This window comes from Dipodomys merriami, unplaced genomic scaffold (assembly GCF_024711535.1).
Source record: "Dipodomys merriami isolate MVZ:Mamm:240054 unplaced genomic scaffold, mDipMer1.0.p SCAF_436, whole genome shotgun sequence".
Taxonomy (NCBI): Eukaryota; Metazoa; Chordata; class Mammalia; order Rodentia; family Heteromyidae; genus Dipodomys; species Dipodomys merriami.
Window position 1 is genome coordinate 756,668 of NW_027205998.1, and position 15,554 is coordinate 772,221.

General features: G+C 34.0%; 1 non-coding gene across 1 annotated transcript; it reads right to left on the reverse strand.

The window, feature by feature from the left end:
* Nucleotides 1-10,950: 10,950 nt before the first annotated feature.
* LOC138807844 (U6 spliceosomal RNA) lies at nucleotides 10,951-11,061 on the reverse strand. Its single transcript, XR_011366289.1, has one exon. It is a non-coding gene; the product is annotated as a U6 spliceosomal RNA (small nuclear RNA).
* Nucleotides 11,062-15,554: the final 4,493 nt, after the last annotated feature.

Sequence of the window (15,554 nt, forward strand, 5' to 3'; positions counted from 1 at the left end):
AGAAGACAGGGAAATCAAAAACAAAGTAGAAAGTAACCACAGGAAATAGATGACATAGAAGATAATCTCAAGGGTCAAAGACAGAATAGGTCTAATAGGAAAGAGGAAATAATCACTTAGAACAAATCCAAGAAATAAGAAGTGATCTTGCCAGAACTTCAAGACTCAGAAGATCAAATTTGGGGGAGATAGGTTCAAGAAGGAGAAGAGCAAGAAACTAAATGCATGGGAAACATATTACAGAATTCTTGCAGAGATCAGGCCAAACATCCAAAGAAGCTCATTCAGAGAAGAGAAGCTTTTCGAACACCAAACAGAGAATTCCAGAACAGAACAGCTCACCACCACATCATAATCCATTAGAAGATCATTAAAGATCAAGGAAAGCATTTTTAAACCTGCCATAGTGAAAAGATTGATTATTTAAGAAGGATATACAATCAGAATAAATATAGATTTCTTAGCTGATATGGTAAAAACAGAGCTTGGCATGATACATGTCAAACATAAAGGCAAACAACTACCAAACGTGAACATGGTACCAAGCAAAAATCTCCTTTACGTTTAAAGGATATATAAAAATATTTCATGACAAAGAAAATTTGAAAACATGTATCTCCACCAACTCAGCAGGAGTTAATGAAATATATCTTACATTGAGAAGATCAAGAACAGTAACTGGTTATATACAATGCTCCCTACCAAAGAATAAGGTAAATATATTAAGAGTAAGTAGATGAGTCATAGCTCTTAAGAGCAGGTGTATAACATAGCAGGATGTATCAGATATTTCACAGTCTTACCTCTCAATATCACTGAACTTAAATTTCCAAATAGAAGACATAGATAAGATAGCAGTATTAAAAAACAAGACACATCCATCTACTTCCTACAAGAGACACATTTTATTAACAAAATCAAACCCATACTCAAACTGAAAGATTGTAAGTAAAATTTTCAAGCAAATGGACACCATAAACAGACCACAGTTGAATTGCTAGCATAAGATAAAATAAAATTCAAATTGAAATTAGTAGGAATAGACATTACATATTAATAAATGCAACTCCGTTAGCCCTGAATCCTGGAGCACCCCACTTCATCAACCAAATACTACTTAACCTGAAAACAAATCTCAACACATCATTGTCATCCATGGATGACCTATCCAGGAAAAACTCAACCAACAAACTGAAGACCTAAAGAATTACATTGACAACCTAGCCCTAACAGACATCTACAGAATATATATCAGAATATACATTTTTGACAGCAGCTCATGGAAGATTCTCCAAAATAGAACATATCCTATTTCACACATAAATTCTGTCCAAATTCAAAGAAAAATTATTTGAATTCTCATATCTTGTCAGACCACAACAGAATAAACTTAGAATTACATAGCTTAAGCAAAAAAATTCTCAAACCCATTAAGATAAGCACACGATGCTGAATGACCAGTCGGACACTGAAGAGATTAGAATAGAAATCTGGAATTTTGGGGAATTTAACAAAAAGGAAGTCACAAAATACCAGCTCCTCTGGTATACAATAAATGCAGTACTTAGAGGAAAATTTATAGCTCTGAGTGCCTACATCAAGTAATTGGGGTATCTCAAATGAATATTTTATTATGTACCACAAGCTCCTTGAAAACAGGAACAATACAAAACCCAAAGCAGTAGACAGAAACAAATAAAAATTAAGTAAAAAATAACTAAATAGAGACAAAATAAAACTTAAAAAGAATCAACAAAACAGAATTGTATCTTTCAATAACTTAACAGACTTGAGAGTCCCTTCCCAAATATAAGAAGAGAAATTATATAGATAGATAAATAGAAAGCCAGCAGATAAAGATCTTTACATGCTCTGCAACAGATAATGGTTCTCAAATACATTTAAAGCCCCAAAAGTTAACCCCCCCCAAAAAAACAAATCCTCACAGAAACAACAACCCTCTTAATAAGTGGGATAAAGATTTAAAGAGGAACCTAATTGAAGAAGAAATATGAATGGCCAATAGACACATGAAAAAATATGCAACATTTCTGGCCATAAAAATGCAAATCAAGGCAACGTTGAGATTCCACCCCAACCCAGTTAGAATGACCCCTATGAGAAAACTAATAATAACAGATGCTGGGCTTGTGGGGATGTGGCCAAAATGGAACATTACTACACTATTGGTGGAAATTTAAACTTTTTCAAATAATCTGTGAAGAAGTACAGAGATTCCTCAATAGTGCTCATCTATGACGCAGCAATGATGGATCAAAAAAAATTTCGTATATATTCACAACAAAACTCTATGCTTCCATCAGAATGAATGACATTGCCCCATTTGTTAGGAAATGGAAAGACTTAAAAACATGATAAGTTTAACAAGCCAGCCCCAAAGAATCATAAGAGTACATGTTTTTATTAATTTGGAAAAACTAGAATATGTTTAGGACATTCTTAGAAAAGATCCCAGTAGCTCTAATAGCTATATGCATATCACCATATAAAATGATGCTTATAGAAATGAGTTCCAAAAATGTATACAAGATGATTTTATAGTGAACTGTTTTTAGTTATGTATATTTAGTTTTACCCTTTGGTATTCACTGTTTTTGATTTCTGTATCCTTTCTCTTATACATAAGTTAATATGATTTGGGGAAGGGAAGGGAAATCACAGAAATTGCGGGAAAAAGTTTAACCAAACAACAGTGCTATACACTAGACACTATGTTAGAAATGAACTTTACAACTTTGGGAGAGTGGGTTGTCGGGGTTGGAGGAAGCAGGAGAAAATGAGGAAAGTTAACACTGTTAAAAATGTACTCATTACTTATGTAACTGTAACCCATCCATCTGTATATCACCTTCATAATATAAAATCCAAAATAGAATAAGAGAACTCACCCAAATAGAGAAAATTAGAGACAAAAATGAGATATCACAACAGAAATAAGCAAAATTGAGAACGTTATAAGAGCGTACTTTGAAAACCTTATGTCAATCACCTGGAGAATCCTAGAGAAATTAATGCTTTCCTGTACTCTATCTGAACCAAGAAGTGACACACAAGAAGTAATGAAAATGAAATGTCAATAAACTACTTCCCATATCGGAAAAATCTAGGACTCAATGAATATACCATGAAATTAAGGCCTGCAAAGAACTTACAATACACAGATCTAAGTCTTCAATGGAATAGAAAGGTAAATTGAATTATTAAACATTCTATGAAGCTGGAATTAGACTCATTCCAAAATCAGAGAGGAACTCACCAAAGAAAGAGAACTATAATTCTACCTCATCCCAGTTAGAATGGCCATTATCAAGAAAACTTACAATAGCATAAGCTGGCGTGGATATAGCCAAATGGGAACTCTATTACGTTGATGGTGGGAAATTAAAGTTGTTAAACCACTCTGGAATGCAGTATGGAGTTTCTTCAAAAGACTAAATATATATCTCACATATGACCACGTAATTCCCTTCATGGGCAGTAATCCAATAAATAACAAACAAGCTCACATTAAAGCTACCAGCATAACCATGTTCAGGGCCCAGGCCCAAAGTTAAGGACTGGAAAAAAATTACCACTACTATTACTTGTTTTTGCAAAGATGAAACTTTTGACATATGGTACCAATTCATTGTATTACAGTAGCTAGGATAGGACTTAAATGTAGTGGGTGATAAAATGGCCTGTTTGTTGAATATTAGGAAAAGATGTAGGCAGTCCATGAAAAGGGAGATTTTTTTTGTTATTGTTTGTCGAGGAGCTTGAAGTCTGGGCTTGGGCACTGTCTCTGAGATCTTCAACACAAGGTGAGTGCTCTACTTTTTGAGCCACAGTGCCACTTCTGGTTTTCTTGTAGTAAAATGGAGATAAGAGTCTCAGGGACTTTCCTACCAATGCTGGCTTCGAACGACAATCCTCAGATCTCAGCTTCCTCAGTAGCTATGATTACAGCTGGGATCCAATGGCACCAGGCTAAAAATGGGGGATTTTTAGAAAATAAAACCCACCTGTTCACTGTGTCTAAACCTCAGATATCACTATTAGAACACTTCACTCTCAACTTATTTCATCAGACAGTTGTAAATTTTCTCTTTACCTTCATGTGAGAATACTGCACTAAATATCAATTCAGCTATGAGACTGGATCAATTGTATGGTAATGGCTAGCACATGAATCAAGAACTGTTACATCAAAACAAATGAACCCTCATTTGGAAAGATATTTTTCTCTTTTTATTACAAATATGTACTTGATTATTCTTACTTTGATATTGGACCTCCTAACAGAGTGATGACATTTTCTTTCTCTTCAGCAATTGGCCTTTACTCACAAATGGTCAAATATTTAAGAATTCAAAGATTTCCATTGATAATTCATTAACTGACCTCTAAGAAAATGTGCATTTCTGGAATTTGGTCTGTTGTCTTGTTCTTACATACACACGCTTTTTATGATTTACTTGTTCTACAAGGAATTCTATTTTTAATCATTGAGTGTCCAATTTTAGTCTCTCTGATTAATTTTTCAGACCCTCTCTCTAGATTCTCATTTCAGTCTTCCTCATAAAAATATTTAGTTATCTGATACATGACTCTGAGCTTCTGTTTTTTTTTGCTTGACTTCATGTACGCTGTGATGGCAGCACTGCTTGGCTGTGCTTACTGGAATTTTGTGGTTGTTGTTGTTCTGTTTTGTTTTGTGGGTTTGTTGTTGGTTTTTTTGGTTTTGTTTGTTTTTGTTTTTAAGAGGTCTAGGATTACTATTCAATGCAGTAGCTTCTCTGGGCCCCAGTGATTCCCTGGCTTAGAGTCAAGGGGTTTTTCTCCTAAGGGTACAAAGAATAGCTGACTAAATTGCTGTTTTAATTGTCACAAAATGAGGCAATCTGGCTTCCTTGCAAAGACTTAAATGATCCTGTTTAACCACTTACAGAAATGATCTATCAAGGTGGCTTTTCAAGGTTGACTGTGAAAAATGTTCATTTCCAAGTCACCACCATAAACAGATCATATCCCTTGGAGCAGACTTTTGGAAGGAAGGTTCCCCTTTCTTCCTTCTCTTTTGATAGATCAAACCATAATATTCTGCTGTTGTGATCGGCCTGGAGCACCTTTTCCCAAGAATATTCCGTCGTGTACAAGAGGACTAACTATCAAAATTAGGGGGAAAATACTTGTCTACTACAGACTGATTCACCTGCCTTATATCTGTTGTTAATTTCATTACTTCAAACACATGGATAATTTATATTGGGATTAGACAAGTGGCAAAGGATTAATGGAATAAACATTCAGTTTACTTTCATATATCCAATATTATACATTTAACCCCTTATGAAAAATTAATTCAAATTGTAGAAACAATGTATACTGTGGCACACATACACCATCATCTACTCAGAAATTCAGTCTCTCTATAAATATTTATTTGGTTCAAAATAATAAAAATTTAATTAATGAATATGACTTTTAAGTATCATCTGAAATACTCCTCATTTATATAATTGTATATAATTTCATAAATGTCACCTAGACAGGAATTTAACATGCATGTAGAAATCAAATTTCCATAACTTTAGTGATATGAGAGGAGTCATACCCTCGTGTACTGTGTAGTGTGAATTTTACCATAGTGCTGAACCCTCCCACCTAATACGAAGAGTCATGTGCAATAATTTATGATTTGATGTTAAGATGAGCGCTAAGTGTAGGATACACTTTGAATTATTACATTAATTCACAGAAATGAAACAATAATGATATATTATTTGTTTAAATTTTAAGTAACCTATTATTAAAATGATATACTATTAAATTGAATTATAGTTCTAACAAATTGTGATGTAAAAATATTTTAATATAATTATGGGCAATATTTTTAAAACTTACCAGCTTGTTATTTGTTTCCTAATTGTGTCATTTTATATTCTTGATCCAAGTCACTCTTTCACCTTAATTGTATAGTTTTCTATTTTATCTTTCTTGGTCTACTGATTGTGCATTTTGTTTTCCATTTTTAGTGACTGACATCTGAAAATATGTATGCTAGTTTATTGCTTTCTATGTTAAAGTAAATTTACTGCTCTCATAGCTTTCTACTCTTCTTTGTATAGTACAGTATTTCCCCCACTCCCATCTCCTGTATTGCTGCTCTCATGTATTTTATTTTATTTTTAATTTAAATTTTATTGTCAAGTTAATGTACAGAGGGGTTATAGTTATGTAAGTAAGGTAATGAATTCATTTCTTTTCTCACTTGTTATCTTTTCCCCCATTTTTCCCTCTTCCCTCTCAACACAACCCGGAAGATTATGTCCAACATATTGTCTTGTGAATATTACTGTTGCATAGGTTCCCCTTTTGTCTCACCATTTTGTTTTTTTCCCCTTTCCTTTCCCTTGTTCAGATCAACATTTTTACAATATCCAGGTATCAAATCAAATACAGTGACTACATGGGATAAACTATACGTGGGGAAAACACAAAAGGATAAAAAGAAATCACAAAATACATTAAGAACCACAACAACAAAGAACATGTCTTGGATTTCACTTCACTTGGAATCACCTTATATGGTCATATGTACATAGCTATTGAACTATTCTGCTCATCTACTAAGATTATCCTTGATGTACAAAATAATGCTCTCCCTATTACCCAGTAATCCCACTTCTAGGCATTTACCCAAGTGACCACAAACAATGCCTCACTAAAGCTACCAACACAATTATGTTTATCACAGTATTATTTACCATAGCTAAGATATGGAATCAACCCAGTTGACCCTCAGTAGATGAATGGATCAAGAAAATGTGACACACACACACACACACACACACACACACACACACACATTCACACATACACATACACACACGTGGAATACTATGCTTCCATCGGAAAGAATGATATCACCTCATTTGAAAGAAAATGGAAAATATTGGAAAAAATATAAGTGAAGTAAGCCAGACTTAATGAACCAAAGGTCCCATGCTTTCCCTTATTTGTAATAGTTTACATCAAAGATAATCGCATGTATTTTAATTTGACATTTTGTGCTGTGCTGAGCATACAACATTATTGCTATATTGTTTGTTAGTATTTCTGCAGGCAGGTATATTTAAAGAAATACGTTCATCTTATCCATTACTGAAGGAAGAACAACTAAAAGAGCAACCCAAAGTAGGAAGAACAACTCCGACTTACTTAGCTTCATTCCCATGTAAGGCCAGTGTTGTCTCCTTTATCCTCATGTTGTACATTTCAACTCTATACTTGGTCATCCCGTCTATCTACTACCTTTTACATTGTAAACTAAACGCCTCAGCAATTCGCGTTTGCTTTACTTTTTAAAAAATTTCTCTCTTGATGTTTGAGGTTGGGGTGTGTGTGTGTGTGTGTGTGTGTGTGTATGTGTGTGTGTGTGTGTGTGTGTGTGTGTGTTTACAAAGATCAGAAGACAATGTTTTTCTTCATTTAAAATACATCTTTCAAGTGATTGTAAGTTGTGGCTAATGGGAGAAGTATTTTGCTATTTAAAAGATGAAACAGAAAAATATATTTGTTCATGTACCACAGTTGTTTTATTAGTCTGTTGTTGAAATGTTAACTTCGATTTATAAATTGGCTGTTGTTGTGAATAATGTGAATAACAATGAAATACAGATATACTTAAGAGTTACTTATACAGAAATAATCATATGATTGGTGGGTCAGATGAGATTTCAACTTTGCATTTCTTTAGAAAACTGCACACTACTTTCTACAATGAGAATACTAACCTGAATTATGAACAAGAGTGAAGAAAATTTTATTTCTCTACACTCTCACCAACAATATTACCTTTTGAGTTTTTATAAAGGAAGGTTTTTACGATTTTAGTACCCCAGACTGGCCTTAGACTCAAATCCTTACTCCAACCTCCTAACTGCTTGGACTTACTAGCCTTTACCATCACACCTGGCTCCTTTGATTTTAATAGTTATGAAGTAATATCATAGTAATTTTGAATTGCATTTCTCTATAATGACTTCTTTTCACAAAGCATTAAGCCAACATAAAAGTGGTATTAAACCCAACTTTGTAAACCCACTGGTGATTTTCAGGGATTTTTGGAAAACAGGTCTATTCAGAACTTTTGTCCATTTTTAATCATTTCTTGTTAATCTCATCTTTAATCTCTCTATACAAAATCAATAATTAAATCAGTGTAGTAGAAAGGAAAATAATTAAACTCCTAACATTTTTCAATTTTTAATAACATGATATTGCTTAAATCGTTTTCTGTTTATGCTTGAGACTAGGTAACTCAATTTAGTTATACCTTTTACAAGGCTATACGTATTTTATTTATTTTACATTGATTGCTCTTTCCAAAGCCTGCAAGTCTAATTTTCCTTAGCTTCTTTCAGTCTCATGTAGTTCAGATTTCAAACTGAAGAATAAATGGAAGGAAGCAAATAAAAAAATACATTTCCTCTCATCTGATGATGCCTCTACAAGAGTGAGGAAAGAGTTCATCCTTCTTAGGACCTATGAAAATATATCAAAAAGAGAATTCATTCTGCTAGGTTTTCCCTATCTTTACAATGTAACTTAAATGATGTAAAAAACAATAAACTGCTGAGATACGTGTATGTTTTATCAAGTTTGTACATTTTCATATGGACTTAACCTCAATCTACAACATTCCTTCATGATTCTGTCCCTGATATTTTTAAACTACCAAGACATAAGATAATCAATTTGATGTACAGCATGAGAAGTTATCCATCTGGTTTCCTTTGAAGCAGAGCATGGTCAATAGATAACATTACATCTGGTTGCTCACTACATGTAATGGTTTCTGTAATACTTATTGCATTCTATTTAGTATTTTAAAAAACTGCTGGCTAAACTCAAAGCTCATTCATAGAATTTTATGTTAAGTATTTCACAAGTTTTATTTCTTAATTCTTAAGATAAAATTTGCTTTAATGCTAATGTTATTACCATTTTAATGTTGGGAAAATTGTAATTAAAGGCACGAATTATATGGCCCAAAGACACACAAAGGAGGGAAATGAGTCAAAGTTTCCAACAGTCTTTCAGCAATACAAAATGATAAGTAAAATCTCTCCATTCTCTTACACTCTCAATTCAATATTCATGTTGTCCAATTAATAATAGCATAGCAATGTCCATCGTGATTTTTTTTCTGTCACATTATGTCTTCAACCCAGATTGTTTTGGTGGCATTGGCTTATCATGCACAGAACTGAGAGCACAAATTGAGGTCCAAAGAGGGGCAAATTTCTTCTGTACCACAGTTCGTTTCCTTTTTAAAAAGTAATAAAACTTTCAAATATCATCACTTACATTTTTTAAGAATCCAGAAGCAAAATGAATTTACATATAATCAGTCCAAAATGCTTTAAAATTAGTAGATAATAAAACAGGATCCCGTGAAGTAAATATTTTTCTACTTTTAAATTTATTTTTAAAGCCTTGTGCTGGATGGCCACACCTGTAATCCTGACTACTTGGGATATCTACTCTGGAGCGCCAGATCTGTGGATAACAGTTGGAAGACAATCAGAGCAAAAGAAAGAAATTCATTATTTTTCAAAACTTCTAATGAACTACCAAAGAGCCAGGAATGGTGATGTAGCTTTTATAGTACCTCATCAATCTAGAGAGGAAATGCCTAGCAAGGCCTTGAAGTCCTGAGTCCAAACTCTGAGCATGCCAACACAAATGCACGAGTACTCACATGTGCGCGGGCTCGCGCGTGTGCACACACACACACACACACACTTTTTCAAAATACTTTCATGTCAGTGTTTTGCATTAATTTCTTTGTTAACGATATTATATAGGGAAAATAAACTTTTCCTTCTCAGATCATTTTCATACATTTTTATTGTAAAAGTACTGTTCACAGGGCTCACATTTACATGAGAAAGTTAATGAGTACATTTCCTAACAAGCCTTGTTACCTCCTCCTTTATTTTCCCCCACCATCCTTTCTCTCTAACCTCCACAAGTACCCTCTCCTCCCTGTCTCCCATGCCCCGCCTAAATATAAACTTCATTTTTCATCATAGTGTCTTGTGCATCTCATTGTTACAATGGGTCAACCTGTATCCCTATTTAAGCATTGTGTTTTTTCCTTTCCCCTCCCCAAATTAGAGAAGTGTATATATAAGATATTGGTGCACCAACTTCAAATCCAGTGAAAGCAGGTGTTATAAAGTGGGGGAGGAACATATAAAGAAACAAAAATATCACATCATACATTGTAAGTCCATTAAAAACAATAGCAAGAATGAAAAAACCACTTGTGTCAATATCTTGGAGTACATTTCCCTTAACATCATCTTATCTAGTCATAGGTACATAGCTTTTGACCTTTTTTATTTATCCCAGACATATATGAATAACTGAAAATAAGGGAAACCAGGGGTCCTATGTTTCTTTGGACTTGTCTTACTTCACTTAGTAAGTTTTTTTCCAAGTCTTTCCATTTCTTAATAAATTGAGTGATGTCATTCTTTCAGATGGAGGCATAGAATGCATGTATCTATCTATCTATCTATCTATCTATCTATCTATCTATCTATCTATCTGTCTATCTATCTATCTATCTATCTATCTATCTATCAAATTATCTTGATCCATTCATCAATTGAGGGGAATCGGAATTGGTTCCATACCTTAGCTATCGTAAATAATGGTGCAGTAACATAGTTGTGCTGGTAGTTTTATTGTGGTCTTGTTTGTGATCATTTGGGTGAGTGCCCAAAAGTGGGATTGCTGGGTCATGGGTGGGCTTTATGTGGAGTCTTTTGAGGAACCTCCATACTGCTTTCCAAAGTGGTTGAACAAGTTTACACTCCCACCAAGGATTCAGTAGGGTTCCCTTTTGTCCACATACCCTCCAGCACCTGTTGTAAAAATATGGAACACTTCAAGAATTTGCATGTCATCCTTGCACAGGGGCCATTCTAATCTTTTCTGTTTTGTTCCAATGTTCGTGTATTTCCTGCTGAATTGAGCACAGAACATTTTTTATATATGAAGTGAAATTCATTTTCTTTCTTTTCATTGTGAAAATACTGTACAGAGGAGTTACAATAACATGTGCAAGATAATGAATACATTTCTTATCAAGCATTGTTGCCTCCACTTTGTTTCCCCTTGCTCTACCTTCCCAAACTCCCACTAGCTCTGACACCTGATCCTCCCCCCCAACAACGTTGTAAATTTCGTTTTACGACATAACGACTTCTATATCTCATTGTTGCAATGGGTCCAACTGTATCCCAATTTAAATGATATTTTTTCCCTTCCCCTCCAAAAATTATACCAACATCAAATACAGTGAAAGCAGGCGTTAAACTGTAGGGGAAGGACATACAAAGCAACATAGAAATCATCTTATAAATATATTAGAAACAATTGGATTAAAGAAAAATCATTTGAATACTTATCTTTGGGTATATTTCCCTAACATCAGCTTATCTGACCTTTCCTGCTTGACTCAGACATATACTAGTTATTGGAAATAAGGGAAACCGTGAGACCTATGTTTCTTTGGGCCTGGCTTACTTAACATACTTTTTTCCAAGTCTTGTCATTTCCTAACACATGGGACAATGTCATTCGTTCTGATGGAGCCAAAGAATTCCATTGTGTATATATACCACATTTTTTTGATCCATTCATCTACTGAGGGGCATCTGGGTTGGTTCCATATCTTAGCAACGGTAAATAATGCTGCGAAAACATATTTTTTTGAGTTCTGGGCATGTTTTAGACACGAGACCCTTGTCCATTGTATGGCTAATGAAGATCTCCGAATCCGTGGGCTTTCTATTGATCTTGCTAGCTAGCTATGTCCTTTGCCATGCAGAAGCTCTGCAATTTCATGCAATCCAATAAGTCCAACTTTTTTTGATTTGTTGTGTTTCTGGGTCTCTATTAAGAAAATTTTGGGATGTACAAGGAGACTTAGAGTTTCTCCTATTCTATCCTGTACTTTTTTCAGACTAGGAGTTCCTAGTTGTTTGGTCCATTTGGAATTGATTCTTGTGCAGGGTGATATATAAGGATCTAGCTTTAGTTTTCTACAAGTAGTTAACCAAATGGGCCAGCACCATTTACTGAAGAGGCTGTCTTTCTTCTATTCTATGTTTTAGATTCCTTATTGAATATTAGATGGCTACAGGTCTGTAGGTACATTTCTGTGTTTTCAATTCCATTCCATTGGTCCTGAGGTTTGTTCTTGTGCCAGTTCCAAGCTGTTTTCTTTACTATGGCTTTGTAGTACATTTTGGAATTTGATATTGATATTACTCCAGCACTGTTTTTTCTGTTAAATATCGTTTTTTTTCTATTCCGTGTCTTTTATTGTTCCATGTGAATTTTTGGGTTGCCTGTTCTATTTCCTTGAAGAATGAAGTTTGAATATTAATAGGTATCACATTGAATTTGTAGATAGCCTTGGGAAGTATTGCCATTTTCATGATGTTGATCTTTCCAATCACGGAGCATGGGTGATTTTGCCACTTTCTAAGTTCTGTTTTGATTTCCTTTTTCTTTTTTTTTAAGTTTTCATCATAGAGGTCCTTCACTTCTTTGGTAAAGTTAATTCTTAGATATTTCATTTTTTGTGAGGCTATTATGAATGGAGTTACTTTCCTATTCAAGCCACGCTTTTCTCATTGTCCGCATACAGAAAAGCCATTGATTTTTGAAGGTTAATTTTATACCCTGCTACTTTGCCAAAGTTTTGAACATCTTGAGTAATTTAGGAGCGGAGTCCATGGGATTCATTAAATACAAATCATGTCCTCTGCAAAGAGAGAGAGGTTTACTTCTTCTTTCCCTATTTAGATCCCTTTTATGTTAGCATCTTGTATTATTGCTGTAGCTAGGCATTCTAATACTAGATTGAAGAGCAGTTGAGAAAGTGGTCATCGTTGTCTCATTCCTGATTTTAAAGGAATTGGCTTTAGTTTTTCACCATTGATTATAATGGTGGCTGTAGGTTTGTCATATACATTCTTTATTGTATTGAGGAATGTTTCATGGATTCCTAATTTTTCCAGAACCTTCATCATAAAGTGGTGTTAGATCTTGTCAAATGCTTTTTCTGCATCTATTGAGATAACCATATGGTTCTTATCCTTGTTCTTGTTAATGTGATTAATAATGTTGATTGATTTGTGGATATTGAACCAGCTTTGCATCCCTGAAATTGAATCCTGTTTGTTCATGGTGTATAATTTATTGGAGTAATGGCTGAAGTTGATTTGCCAAAATTTTGTTTAGAAGTTTTGCATCAATATTCATCAAAGAAATTGGTCTATAGTTCTCTTTGGGATGAGGGTGATTATGGCTTCAAAGAATGAGTTTGGTAGTGAACTTTCTCTTTCTATTTCATTGAAGATTTGGAGGAGTATTGGTGTGAGCTCTGCGTTGAAGGCCTTGTAGAATTCTGCTGTAAAGCCATCTGATCCTGGGCTTTTCTTAGATGGGAGGTCTCTTATGGCTGTTTTTATTTCAAGGCTTGATATGGGCCTGTTAAGATGGCTTGCTCATCTTGTTTCAGTTTCGGCATTTCCATATTTGCTTGGAAAAGGCCTATTTCTGCAAAGTTCTCGAACTTATTAGCATAAAGTTTTGAGAAGTATTTCCTTATAATGTTATGAATCTTGTTTGTTTCTGTGGTGATGTTTCCATTCTCTTCTCTGAGTTTATTTGGGTGTGTTCTCTTGTTTTTCTAATAAGATTTCTAACCGTCTCTCAATTTTGTTAATTTTTTTGAAGAAACAACTCTTTTTTTATTCTTTCTATGTTGTTATTGTTTTTTAATTCATTTAATTCTGATTTAATTTTGATTATTTATTTCAATCTCCTGGATTGGGTTTTATCTTGCTGCTCTTTTTCAAGGATGCTTGATGTCTCATTAAATTATTGGTTTCAGATCTCTCCAGTTAGCTGATGTAGGAACTCAAATCAATAAACTTGTCTCTGAGTACTGCCTTTGCTCTCTGCCAGAGGAGCTGGGAGTTTGTGTGTTCATTTTTGTTGAATATCATGAACACTTGAATTTCATTTCTAACCTCTTCCATGACCCACTGGTGGCTCAGCAGTGTGTTGTTCAGCCTCCACTTGTTACAGGAATTTATTTGTTGGATTTAGGTGTTGACTTATAATTTTTGCCTTGTCATCTGGGAGAATGCAAGGTATAACTTCAATATTTCAATGTTTCTTTACAAGTTTGGTTTGTGACCTAAAATGTGTTCTATTTTGGAAAATGTTCCATGTGCTGTTGGGAAGAACGTGTATGCTGATGCTACTGGGTGAAATATTCGGTAGATTTCTGTTAAATATAGTTGATCTATGCAATTGTTAAGGTCTGCAGTGTCTCTGTTGAGTTTTTCCCGAGTTGATCTATCTAGTGTGATAAAGTCCTGAACAATTAATGCCTTTGGATATATGTGAGATTTGAGAGAAAGTACGATTTTCTGAAACTAGACAATTCATCAAAAAGTAGGTCGTGAAATTTTAGAACCATGTACTTCTTACCTAAGCACACATTTAAGAAAAAAAGGCAAGATTGACATGACAAAAACAAAATAAGTCCAGATATTTGTTGTTCAAGAGATGTGTAGGAGGAGAAATACAATTATTCTATACAAGCACCTGTCTTAATGTACACTGCAGCAAGTGGTAAGGTTTGTTAAAAGTTTTAATGTTTTAAATATATTTAATTTTGGGAATTTGCTTATATATGCCATAATTAGGACTGTTTGGCAGGTCATAAAACTTTTCTATAAAGTATTTAAGATTGATGGTAGCAGACATTCTACTAAGTATGTTCATTTTCAGAAACTTTACTAATGAGAAGTTGCAAAGTCTTTGTGTAAAGAAGGCAAGTGAAGAGTTAAGACTTTGTTAACTACACAGTTTATGTTAAAACTTTAAGGCTTCCTTGCTTTATATTTTAGCGAGGAACAAATGATGATATAAGCTATATACAAATCATGAGATGAGTCCTAAATAGTCATCTTAGTGGATAACTTAGTGGATAGCCTATAAAACTCTTGTTGAACATCATAATCTTAGCCAGTTTTAAATATACAGGAATATGAGAAAATAGTAAAACCTAATATGTAGTACACCATCAAATACTGAAAACACTGGTAATTGTTTTGTTTTTTATTTTATTAATCATTAATATTTAATTATTGGCTTTCTTTATTTGTAGCATTGTTTCCCTTGTTGTAATATAATACAACCTTTTGTAAGTCGTCATCAGGAGGTACTCTGAGAAGGTTACTGGGATAGCAAAACCATTTTTTATAGGTGCATGTGAATTTAAAAAGAGGAAAATTAAGAACAAAATATTTATTAAAAAATCTTCAAGTAAAGTGTGAATCAGGAGTATTGATAAATGTCCACACCTAAAATCTTAGTCCTAGGCTGAAGCAGCGGTATTACAGAGTTGAGGCCACAAATGTGAGAGACTGTGTTTTGTTTTGTTTTAT